Raw genomic sequence first — 13,369 nt, forward strand, 5'->3', positions numbered from 1 at the left:
GATAATAGTTGAAACAAATATTAATCATTATGAATACACAAAATCAATGTCTCTGCTGAGACAATATGAATTATCTAAACATGTAGCTCCCATGAATTGATCTCCTATAGTACTCACAAGATGCCATGCTACTAATTGAAGGTTATGGCGACAAATTAATTGGAAATCACATTAAATTATGAGTTATACACATGCCTCTACACAAAACAAGATTGTCTTAGAAGCACCACTTTGCCACATCATTACCATTTTACTTAATTATTTCTTTCAATATAGAGTTCAATATTAATTGTCATACAAAGCAAACACCTCATCATTTTCCATTGCAAATCTTGTTAATCACTTAATACTCAATGCCTAATCTTATAATTAAATTGAATTATAATTATTTGCTAGTTAAACATTTTATTAAGATCAAATGCAAACTAAACACCTATATATGCAATAGTAGTTAATTATGAGTAGACAGATAACAATTCTCAAACTTGTCACATGGTTTATGGATCATGTTGATATATTTTTTGGAAAAGGAAGAAAATAAAAAACAATAAAGCTAGTTTTATCATCATTACTTGTTTTGTGCTCAATAAAGGTAACTGGTAAGGTATAGTTCACGCTGAATTAATTGATCTCAAGTGAGCTTAAGAACGTACTACTACTATATATATACAAATAATTTTTTTTTGACAAACGAGCAATTCATCATCATAATATACATGCATGTCTCAATGCATGCTAATTTGCGCTATTTTGTTTTTCATACTTTAAGCAACTTTTTTTTAGCAATGTTTAAGTGATTTTTATTGCTATCAAGTACCCCCTAATAATCATTTAAGGCTCCAAATAAAAAAATAATAAAAAGAGAAATATATAAATTACATAAATAGTTTGTCATCATCATACTTGCATGTTGATATATATATTAAAAGTAGTTAAATACACCTTAGGGTGCATGTTGCTAATGCACACCTTCTAAAAAATAAGTGGGTGTACGTTAGCAATTCCTATAGGCATTTGCTATAATACACCTACTTAATTTTTAGAAGGTGTGTGTTAGCAAATGATAACTAAAAAGTAGTTAAATACACCTTAAGGTGTATGTTGCTAATGCACACCTTCATAAAAAATAGTAGGTGTGCATTAGCAAATCCAAATCCCATATATATATATATATATATATATATATATATATATATATATATATATATATATATATATATATATATATATATATATATATATATATATATATATATATGTGTGTGTGTGTGTGTGTGTGTGTTTGGGGCCGGGATGGAATTTTTTAATGACAAATTGTATACTTTATTCGGTCTTATATATAAGAAAACTTTTACTTACTAGATTCATTGTAGAAATAATGTATCTAGACAATATTATAGTCTGGATACTTCAATTTTATAATGAATCTAAAAAGTAAAAGTTTTTTTTATATATAAAATTAGAAAGAGTATAAAATTAAATTGCAACTACATCATTCATAAGAACATAAAATAGTAAAAAAAAAAAACGTACTATGATAATAGAAATTTCGTCAATCCATAATAAGTGTTACATTTGTCAAAAAAATAAAATTTTATTTAATTACTTTTTAATTGTACCATCCAATTAATTATTTATAAAATATAAAATATATATTCACATTTCTTTTTACCAAAGTATATATTATATATATATATATAACTTTTTTACAGCAACCTAACTCATTTCATTAATCCAATACTTCTCAATACAATGAGAAATCAAATAAAATACAACCAACTTGGTGTCTCCTTGTGGTATTTTAAGGTTTTGTGAGGCTTTCCTAGGCATGGGTAGAAAAGATAAATTTGGGTGGTTGTTAATTTGATAAACTATTGTGTGGACTATCTGAAAATCTTGAAATGACGTATTCTTTTCGGAAGGGACCTTTTCTATCGAGTGTCTGGTCGATATGGTGAAACTTTTATCTTGGAAGTGATTTATAGGTAAAAACTCTAGCTCCCACAGTTCCTTTTACGAGTGGGGTATCGACCTTACTTTATGTTAGAACCGATAGAGTTTGTTGGGATGTCGTGTTGGATCTCGATGGTCCAGAGGAATTAGAGGCCCTCTTGTTGTTTTGTCCTATCTGTGGTTGATCCTGGACTTTCTCTTCATAAGAGATATTATTCTTCTCGTGGTGGTGATTTTGAGGGGTTTTAGTTTGTTGGTGTTTTCTTGTAGTTTATTTGTTTGTTTATTTTTCTGTCTTACCGTAGATATTGTTGGATACTGGTGGAGTGTATTTCCAATACCTCTTTATTTTTCAGAACCTTCTCTTGCACTATTTTCATTTTTTATATTAGTATATAATATATTTTCCATTCGAAATAAAATAAAATACAACTAGTCAAGAAATAGTCACTCTAACATGAGTACGAGCAAGCATATTTATTTATCGTTTAATGAACTTCACCTCAAAATGTAATAATAAGGGGGATTTGATAAAGGAAATTACAACTTCAATTGCTAACTTGTTGATTTTTTATGTGAGAAAAAAAAAATACATATGCATGAAACATATAGCCATCAAGATTGAAAGATAACACGTCATGACAGGGTGGGACTGATGTCATCATAAATTCCCCTCAATTGGATTTGTCATGTTTATAGAATTGGAAATGGTAGTGGTGGTGCACATATATATCATCAAATGTTTGAATAGGGTTTTTCCTAAAATTAAATTCTTGAAGTACATAAAAAAAACTATTGAAAAATAATCACAAAAGGTGTATCGTATATAAAATTAGAGAAAATGAAAAGCTAAGAAAAATGGGACCAAAGCCGGCCGACATGCGTGTGACCACGAAAGTGTCCTAAAAACAAAGTACCCTTTCTTTCTAAGTTTCCATGACCTAGCAAGAAAGGAAAAAGAAAAACATATATAATTTAATCTTAATTTATATAATTTTTAAATTAAATGAAAAGCCTAAAAAGTGGGGTTCTATGCCAAAGCAAGTTAATAGTAACATTGAAAGAAAGAAAATAAAACAGTGTCTAGTGACTGACCTTATTAGGAAAAAGATAACCTTCTTTCCCTAAAGATATAGGGAAGGGATGCCCCCAGGGAGACATAGTAATTTGGTTATTTGTACTTGTGTTTCAATTAAAATGTTTATTTTACCCACACGTCTAATATGAAAATGTGGTAGATATTTGAGTATTTGAGTATTTGAATTATTGTTGTTTGGGGTTTGATTTTTCTTTTTTCCTTAAAGAAAAAGAGGTTTGGTTTTTAATTGATGTATATAGAAGGAAAAAAAAAATTGTTGAAAAATATGTTATATATTAATTCAGTGAAACCAACCTTAGTCATAGTCAACAAAAAAAAAATACATGTCAGTCTCAAGTCTCAACAATACACTGAACAACTTGAGTAAATAAACTTTGGTTGAATACAAGCACATGATAATGTTGGGAACAGGATATCCTGCTGTAAAATTTTCACGCAGTTTCACGCAGTTTTAGATCTCAGCCATCCGATCATAAATGAATGGTTCAGATTACAAACAGTTGATTTTAGTAATATATAATCTGGACCGTCTGATTTTAATCTAACGGCCGAGATCCAAAACCGCGTGAAACTGCGTGCAAAATGCACTGCAGCAAATCCAGATCCATAATGTTGAACCAAAATTCTTTTTTTTTTTTCCAATAATTTGATGTTCAAATATAAACATTAGAGATTGTTGATATTTCAAGTACGAGTTAAGTCTCATATCGGATAGAAAAGTAAATTTTTGTTTTTCTTGTTACCATGTCATGATATTGGTACGAAGTTTCCACTATCGTTACCGATGAAAAGTAAATGTTAAACACTTTATAAGTGAGGAACCATAAACTTAATTTGGTTAAGATGTGGTGCCTAACTTATTTATGTAGTCGTTCAATGCCCAAAATCTGATGAACTTCGTTGCCTCTTTATGACCAACAGAGAGCAAGTCTAACAAACATTAGTGCAAACATGCAATACCAATTGTATTGTTCATAAACTATATAATCTTTTTGACAAGGCATAATTTTGATGAACATTTTCATTGAAATATTAAATTGTTGCTTGAAAAAATAGTAAATTGAGTTATCGCATCTACAGAAACTTGAGGGATATTATGTCATTCAACAAAGTTTATAATTTAAGTTTTGAAACTCTTAAAAGTGGGTTTTCCAGGAGTAAGCAATAGAAATTTATAGCGAAACAACTATAATGTAAATGTAAAAGCGTTGGAACTGGATTTCATGATTAATATCTTTGTCAAGTATTCTAGTGATCATATATTTGTCAAAAAATAAAGAGAAAAAAGAATATGCATCGATAATGTAAAATAATTTTACACTGTCAACTAATATCAACCATATTTTCTGCCACATCATCCTACTAAACCCCATTTTATTGGTTGTCAGTGTAAAATTAATTTACACTGACGGTTCGTAGTCTTTAAACTCAAAAATCAAATAAAAAAATCAAATGCTCTATATTCCCAGCTCATTATAAACAAAAAAATAAATAAAAATAAGTGTATATAAACTAAATTCTTAATTTTTATACAATAATGTGTAGAATTATATTGAATGCACGGTAAAAAAGTTGAATTTAATTTATATGCACCGTCAGTCTAAAGTTATTTTGCACATGCGTCCAATAATATAGTGACACATCATGTATGGTAATTAAAAACACATGATGTGTCACATTCATTAAATGATGTGGCAACGCGTCATTGGATGTATGCGTAAAACAAAATTACACTGACGGTGCACAACAATTAAACTCAAAAAAGTTTGTATATAAGTTATATTCTTAATTATATTGAATACATATGTAAAAAAATTAGACCGATATAAATTAAATTTTTAATTTTTATACAATATTGAATGCATGTGTAAATTTTTTTTACACCGTCAGTGTATATATTCTCAATTATATTGAATATAAGTGTAAAAAAATTTACAACGACAGTGTATATATTCTTAATTATATTGAATGCATGTGTAAAAAAATTTACACCGACGGTGTATACAAAATTTTACACCGACAGTGTATATAAATTAAATTCTAGTTGAGAGTCTCATAATTTAAATTTAAATGTCACGTTAAATATTTTCATTTATTCAATGTGAGAATCTATCAAATGTTCGTAAAATTTATTTGAAAAGAATTTACTGTTCATTTGAGAGTCTAAAAATATTTGTAAATTGTGTGATAAATTTTAAATAAATTTTGAGAAGCTAGTTTGGTGCCAACCAAGAAGCTCTGAATACACACTTTTTCCAACAATTATAATGTTATGTGCATAAGCTTTATTGATGTAGTTTTTTTTTTTTGATAAAAGCTTTATTGATGTAGTAATTTGGTTTGCTTTTGATGGCCAAACTGAGCATTATAGTATCCTTTGCAGGTTTTGGCACTTAAAAGATCTAAAACTTGCCTTTTAAGCCAGGGCTACTAAATTGACCCCTGTTTTATTTTCACCATGCAACAGTTTTATTTTATAGAAAGTAGTCTCTCAAAAGTAAGAGAAGAAATTGCAACAAAAATTAAAATAAAATTATGTTTCTATTTTTTAAAGAAAATTGTGTGATCCAGTTACATTTTTTATTTTTTGTCCAATTTTAAATCAAAAGTTGACATCCTTTCAAGTTAATTTTTAATTATTTATTTAAACCGTTGATCTAAAATTAACAACTAACTCAAATAAGACATACTACTATAATTATGTGAATCTATTAATGCATACTTTTTTTTACCATAATTATAAATAAAATTTCATTTTTTTATATTTATTTAATAATTAATATATCTAATTTATATTATAAATTGTGAGTAATAAAGGTAGAGTTTTGAAAATAAAGGTGAAATTTTTAATTGACTACCTAAAAAAAATTGAAAATAAAAATTAGAGTTTTAAAAATTGAGTTAGTATTTTATATATGGGGAATATATATATATATATATATATATATATATATATATATATATATATATATATATATATATATATGGGGAGGGATCAAATTACACCGGTGTAACATTTGAGTAATGTTACACCGTTCAATAACGCTTCAACGAATACAAATTTTACAAAATCCACCGTTGGATTGAAAACTTATATCGTCTAGATCATCTATGTTAAATTTTATAAAATTCTAAAATCGTTTGATATGTTTTTTAGATAGATCAAAATTAATGGTTTATGCGTTTTTATTGAATACCGTTAATCTTCTCCCCTATATATATATATATATATATATATATATATATATATATATATATATATATATATATATATATATATATATATATATATATAAAATTATGTTACTTGTCAAAAGTAAATGGAAACATCTATTATTCCTTGTGATGTGGATGGCCTTATCAAGTTTTAATAACATTCTCGTGGACAATATCTTACCAACCATTATGAAAGTGACACATATATTTTTATCATAATACTTAGTTGAAGTTGATAATTTATTTCAATTTCAAACATATACATATACATGTATATACTAACTTACTCAAATATGTATCAGAGATACTAAGGATTAAGTTATCAAATTTATCTGCATCTTCTTTATCAAAATTTGGTTCATCATAACCATTATCAACATATAAACATAATTCATCATCAACAAAACACAAAATCAACTTCTCATTATTATTAATACATAGAAAATACATTTACTTCACAACATAATCATCTAAGAGGATATCAAATTCAAACATACCAACAACTGATCATTGATTTCAATTAATTGAATTTGCTATAAGGAGTGATATTATATTTAGAGGGGAGGTGAATATTTTTTTAGTTATGATTTAGCCGGCGTTCGGGATGTAATATTAGTTTTTCTCTTTTAAATTGATGTAATAATTATTTAGTATGCTTACAAATTACATAGCATTTATAGGGATATTTTGCATTTTACCCTTCCAGAAATACCTCATACAATTCAGACTCTTTGTAACTTTGATTAAAAAATACTTAGAATTTGTCCTATATTTTTGTTTGAATTCATTGGTTAGATTTATTTCCCCCATTTTTGTATATATATTTTTTATTTTTTATTAATATATTACGGAGATATGAGTAAAGAATGGGGTAGCCTATTTTATCTTCCGGTGTTTAGATGTTCTTCGCTTAGAAAAAAAAAAGTTTGAATTCCACATCCAAACTTTCACCCTCTAGTTTGTGGAATAGAATGTTGTAGAGCTTAACACAGTGCTCGAAAGGAGATTAAGAGTGACGCAATCAGAATTAAAAGATGAAGAAAGCAGTGGTACCACAATGGAGAAGATTATACGATGAAGAAGGGCATGGAGAACAACAAAAACACAATTAAAAAGATGAAATGTGGGAATATGGGGTTTAATTTGTGTTGTTATAATTGGGTCAACATATAACAATGTCAGGGTCGATCTTTTACGTACCCATACATATTTATATGGGGAAACAATCATTTTAGTCTCTGAATGTGCAACTCGATCGCTGTTATTCTGATCCCTGACTGAAGAAAAAAATACAAAATAGTCTTCGACTCTACAATTTGTTAGTCACTTCAGTCCTTGACGTTAAAAATGACTGTTAACTTTACAAAAAAAACTGATGTGTCATTTTTTGGGGGACACGTGACACATTGACTAGACATTAGTTGGACAAATGGCCTGATGATATGGCGAGGGACGAAAATGACACTACGAGGGACCAAAATGACAATAATTTTTTTTCTTCCTCTCACTCCTTCTTCATACATTCATCAATAAAATTCAGAATTTTAAACCCAAATTTTTTAAAAAATCATCAATAAAAAATTTGCAAAATTTTAACCAAATTTTCAAACAAAATCCCTAAAACCTCAAAATCTTAAAATTTCAAAATAAGTTGAGTAATGGAGACCATTTATACCTCAAGAGAAAATGCTTGTTCTAACAGCATCTATTATATAGGAAGTTGTATATATCAAAATGGTCTCTATAATGCCTTGAGGAAGGTCACTGATCAAATCAGACCCGAAAAATCATCTACTTTTTTATGCTTAAGCTAAAATACAACCAACAAAAGGGGAAATCTTGTTGATATTTAAACGCGTATATATAGGGATAAATGTGATATTTAAGCATTTTTTTTATTGATGATTATTTTAAAAAGTTGGATTTAAAATTGTGGGTTTTATTGATGAATGTATGAAGAAAATGAAAAGGAGAAAAAGATGAAGAAGGATGAAAGGAAGATAAGATGAAGAAATGAAGAAGAAAAAAATATTGTCATTTTGGTCCCTTGTATTGTCGTTTTGGTCCTCCGTCATATCATCAGGTTAGTTGTCCAACTAATGTCTAGTCAACATGCCATGTGTCCCCCAAAAAAATGCCACATCAGCTTTTTGTAAACTTAACGGTCATTTTTAATGTCAGAGACTAAAATGACTAACAGATCGTAGAGTCAAACACTATTTTGTATTTTTTTTTTTAGTTAAGAATCAGAATGACAGTGAATTGCACATCCAGGGACTAAAATGATTGTTTCCCCTATTTATATTCATCAATAGAGAAATACAACATCAACGTTTCGTTTGCTTACTAGGAAGAAAACAAACAGATGGGCTCATATGGTAATGGATATAAATTGTAGAGATTTTAATTTTTTTTTTTAAATGTAGAAACTATTGTTAAAACGTATGCAAAAATATAAGGACAAAAAATATATTTAATTCTTAAAAAAAGTTTTATTTGTAATCTTATCCCATTAGTTTGTAATCTAACTCAAACTCTTGATAAGAATTTGAACTATAGACGGAATATGGTAAGTTTTAAGATTATCGGGATATTGTAAAAAAAATAAAATCTTAACATGACAATCACAAATATAATAAATTATTTTCTTCGTCTCAATTTGATTGACACAATTGACTGTTGTGCACTATTTATACATGTTGTTTTGACTTTATTTTTCTACTAATAAACAAAGATAAATATTAGTATATAAGATGTTGTTTGATTCGTCTCGATGAGTATTTTCAAAATATCAAATTTTTATAATTTTTACTATTATACAATTAAAAATATTAATCGTTAAAGTTATGTATCGACCTGCGTGAAATAGTCAACTATGCCAATCAAATTGGGACGGAAGGAATATGACTATAAAAATTAGGGTGCCGTTAACATGTGCATATAGGGTACATGTTAAAGTTTCTATAATTAGAAATTTGCATTTAATATTATAAACGAATTTAATGCTTAAAAGACAGTATAATACACATATTTCGAAAAAATATTTCTATAATTGTATTCTTAACATGTGTCTTAGATACACACGTTAACATTTTCCTAAAAATTAAAATCAAGCACATCTAATTCATTTCCAAAAGAGCTACCTATAACTGAAACCAAGACCAAATGAGGAGCGAGGTGGAAGGTGGAGTGTGTTCCAAGACACAATGATTACATGGTATTGGGAAAGTAGAAAGGGTGGCTAGCAAGACTAGAATAACGTGGGGGGCTTGACCGATGTACCAAACAAAATTAAAACGCCAAAAGGCCAAAGGGCTGCAATTGGAAATAAATCCTACTCCATTGAATAAATGATCTAATTGATCATTTTCACGTTTGTCAATAAATAATTTTAATTATTAATATTTTAAATTACTTACTATTAAAAATTATAAAAATTATATATTTTAAAAATACTCATTGAGACAAATCAAATATCTCATATGCTTAGAGACTCATCTGGCTTGCTTGCGTGTGGATAGTGTGGACTGAACGAAACCATTGATTGTTTAGAGGCTCGACAACTTCAGTACATCAGATATATTGGACAAGATCAAGTCTCTCGTATAGGTGGTTGAGAGCATCGAGTAGTACTTTAACTTTGAACTGCCATATGTGGTGGTTTAGTCTTTTGCTTTGTTTGGGCCTTATATAGTTTTATGGTTTTGTTTTTTGTATTTTGAACTCTCTTGTAACTTTTTAGTCTCTCTTGGTACGCCTTGTGCTGAGGAGATTACTTTTTCTATATATGGATATCTCATTTTGGCTTGTTCAAAAAAAAATCTCATATGTTAATATTTGCATATACATATTAGTAGAAAAATACAGTCAAAGGAGATCATATGAATAGTAGACAAAATAAAAAATAGGTCATTTATTTTGGGATGGAGGGAATATTGCCCCAAAACAAGTAGTAACTGAAAACTTCAATTTAAATTTCGCTAAAAAAATTTACTCCTGCTTGATATCTAAATATAATAACTACCAATCGTTAGTTGGTTCAGTGGTAATTGACGCTGAACTTGGTAGGGAGGACCACAGCTCAATCTCCCCGCAACTGCGATCCGAAGGGTACTAAAATTGCTTGATGCCAAAACTGACCCCCGAACCAGATTAAACTTGTTGTGAAAACAAAAACAAAAAAATATAGTAACTGAAAACTTCAAGTAATATTTTTTTTTTCATATACATATTCCGTCCGTCCCAAAATATAAGAGCTACTTTGACTAAATGACACTATTCATTTATCTTACTTTGACCATATTTTTTTAACAATATATAGATACAAATATTATCATAGAAGATCTTGTTTGGTTTGTTTTGATTAATTAGTATTTTCAAAATATTAAGTTTTTATAATTTTTACTAATAGAGAATTAAAGATAGGCAAAATTACACTACAGGTCCTTTATCTTATTTTTTTGTAACACTTTGGTCCTTTATCTTTTTTTTGTAACACTTTGGTCCTTGATCTTTTATTTGTAACACTTTAGTCCTTTATTTTTTTTATTTGTAACACTTTAGTCCCTTTTTTTGTAACAGTTTGGTCCTTTATCTTTTTTTATTTGTAACACTTTGGTCCTTTATTTTTTATAAATAAATAAGATAAGGACCAAAGTGTTACAAAAAAAAAGATAAAGGATCAAATTGTTACAAAAAAAAGATAAAGGACCAAATTCTTACAAAAAAATAAGATAAAGGACCTGTAGTGTAATTTTGCCTTAAAGATATTAGTGATCAAAATTGTGCGTTGATATACGTGCATTAGTCAAACTAACTCTTATATTTTGGGATGGAGGGAGTATATATTAAAGTCTCAATATATTATTTTAAAGTCTCAAATAGATATCTAAATATAGAATGTGCCAAAAAAAAATCTAAATATAACTTTAATCCTCCAAAATTCTCAATAACCATTAATCTAAACATACTTTTTTTCACACGGCAAAATAAAATACTCCTATAAAATGAAGAAGGAAAATAATTTACTAGTACAAAAGCTATTTTACCCACTATAGTAGAAACAGTACATGGAGTATTCTATCCAAAGCCTAAACAAGAGGTGCAAATCATGTAATCATATCTTACCGTAATGCAATAGCCTATAACTTAGGAATATATTGAAACATAGTAACAAATGTTAATTAGATGGAGTATGATTGTACTACGTTTATTATGAAAGAAAAAAAATCATATAGTCAAAGCATGTGTAATTATTAAATTCTTTTATCAAATAGTTAACCTATATACTATAGTACTATAAAATAGTAGAGTAATTGATCCATATATATAACAATAATAGTAATAATGTTTTTAGTCAAAAAAAATAATGGTAATAATGTGATTTTATTTTATACTACTAGTAATAGTATAAATTACATTCTTGAAATATAGTATGAGTATAGTATAGCTTGAAATAGAAAGAAAGAAAAAGGGTTTGGTTTGGTTTGGTTTGGTTAAGCTTAAGCTGCATATTTGTAATGATGATGATAGTAACAGACTTTATGGTCGTCCTTGGTCGGTCGACAATCTATGTTGTATGTTCACTATGTTTTGCTCGTGTTTCCCATACTCTTTTTCTCTCTCTCTTTCTCTCTCACAGGTAATGTTAATTGAAATGATCGATCACAACCAAAGATTATTTGTTACTTGTAGTACTACTATACGGCTATACGCGTGCAAATCACGAACACTTGGGGTTTAAATATAGTTCATACTCTATACTCCTATAAAATGTGATTTTATTTGGTAGTTAGGTAACTTACATATCAATGTTCCCGTGAGGTTTTTTTTTTTTTTTTAATGACAATATAATATATATTCCCGTGAGGTTAAGCTCTAGGCATAGTTCGAAAAGAAAAAAAAAACTTTAAGCATAGCAATGGGATGAGACGGCGACTTGTTTTGCCTTCTCAAGATTCAAATCATAATATTTGGATATTCGTCCCAACTCTCCCTTTGTCCCTATTTATTTTATACTTTTTTACTTTTTCTTAAAAAAAATGGAAAAGTAGAAAATTGTATTTGACCCGGCTACTCTTATCGAGATATAAAAAATTGAACCATTCACAAAAAAAAAAAAGATAAAAAGTTGAATCCAAAATCCATACCCAATGGGGTTTAGCTTTTTCAATGGAGTTTGAGTATCTCGTTTCTCTTTACGCCAAATAAATTTGGGTTGTATTTTGGTATTTTTTTTATTAAAAAAAAGAGTTAAAATCCCAAGAAAAAAGTAGAGGAAAACAACTTGTTTAAAACTCAACTTAAAAATAAAAATAAATATATGAATGTAATTTAAGAGTTTGTTTAAGATTTTTAATTTAAAAGATGTAAGATATAATTTTAGTTGGTATCAATATTCCCATTATCGGACCAAATCTCATATGTTGAAGTCGAGGAAAACTCAAACCCGAACTCAACCTCAATCAACTCAGATTTTCCCTCACAAACTGGGGCAGGTTTGGATGAGTATCCACGAGTATGAGTTTTATTGTCATTTAATAATATTCTATCATAAAATTTAAAGATCTTGCTAACTATAGTTTGTGAGACACTAGTTAAATAAACTAAAAAAAGTAAATTTAAAGCTATTTTGAAACGTTTTAGCAAAACCTAATTCTTTCCTTCTCCTCTCAACCGCCACCCCACCTTCATATTTCTTCTTCTTTTGGTTGATCAATTAGAGGGGATGATTTAGGATCAATTTTGATCCAAAATCACTCCTCTTGATCGTTTTTTATTTCTTTTTATTTAAATAAGTGATAATATTCAAGTTTCTTCGAGATTTTTTCATCTGGTGTTATTTTAATTCGTCTTTGTGCGTTGTTTTGTTTTATCTCGTTTTAGAACGGTGTTTTGTTTGTCCCGTCTTAGTACGGTGTTTGTTTTTGTTCAGATTTGGAGATTTGCTTTGATCCAAATTCAATACAAATTCAATGACTTTATTATATTTTGCTTCCTTTTAACTATTTCTATTTTCTAGAGCAATGCTAGCTATATTTTTTTGTGACAAAACATATGTACAAACACTTTTGTTAGGAGAATAGAGAAAGAGAGATTGCC

The sequence above is a fragment of the Trifolium pratense genome, linkage group LG1, assembly GCF_020283565.1.
Source record: "Trifolium pratense cultivar HEN17-A07 linkage group LG1, ARS_RC_1.1, whole genome shotgun sequence".
NCBI classification, from domain to species: domain Eukaryota; kingdom Viridiplantae; phylum Streptophyta; class Magnoliopsida; order Fabales; family Fabaceae; genus Trifolium; species Trifolium pratense.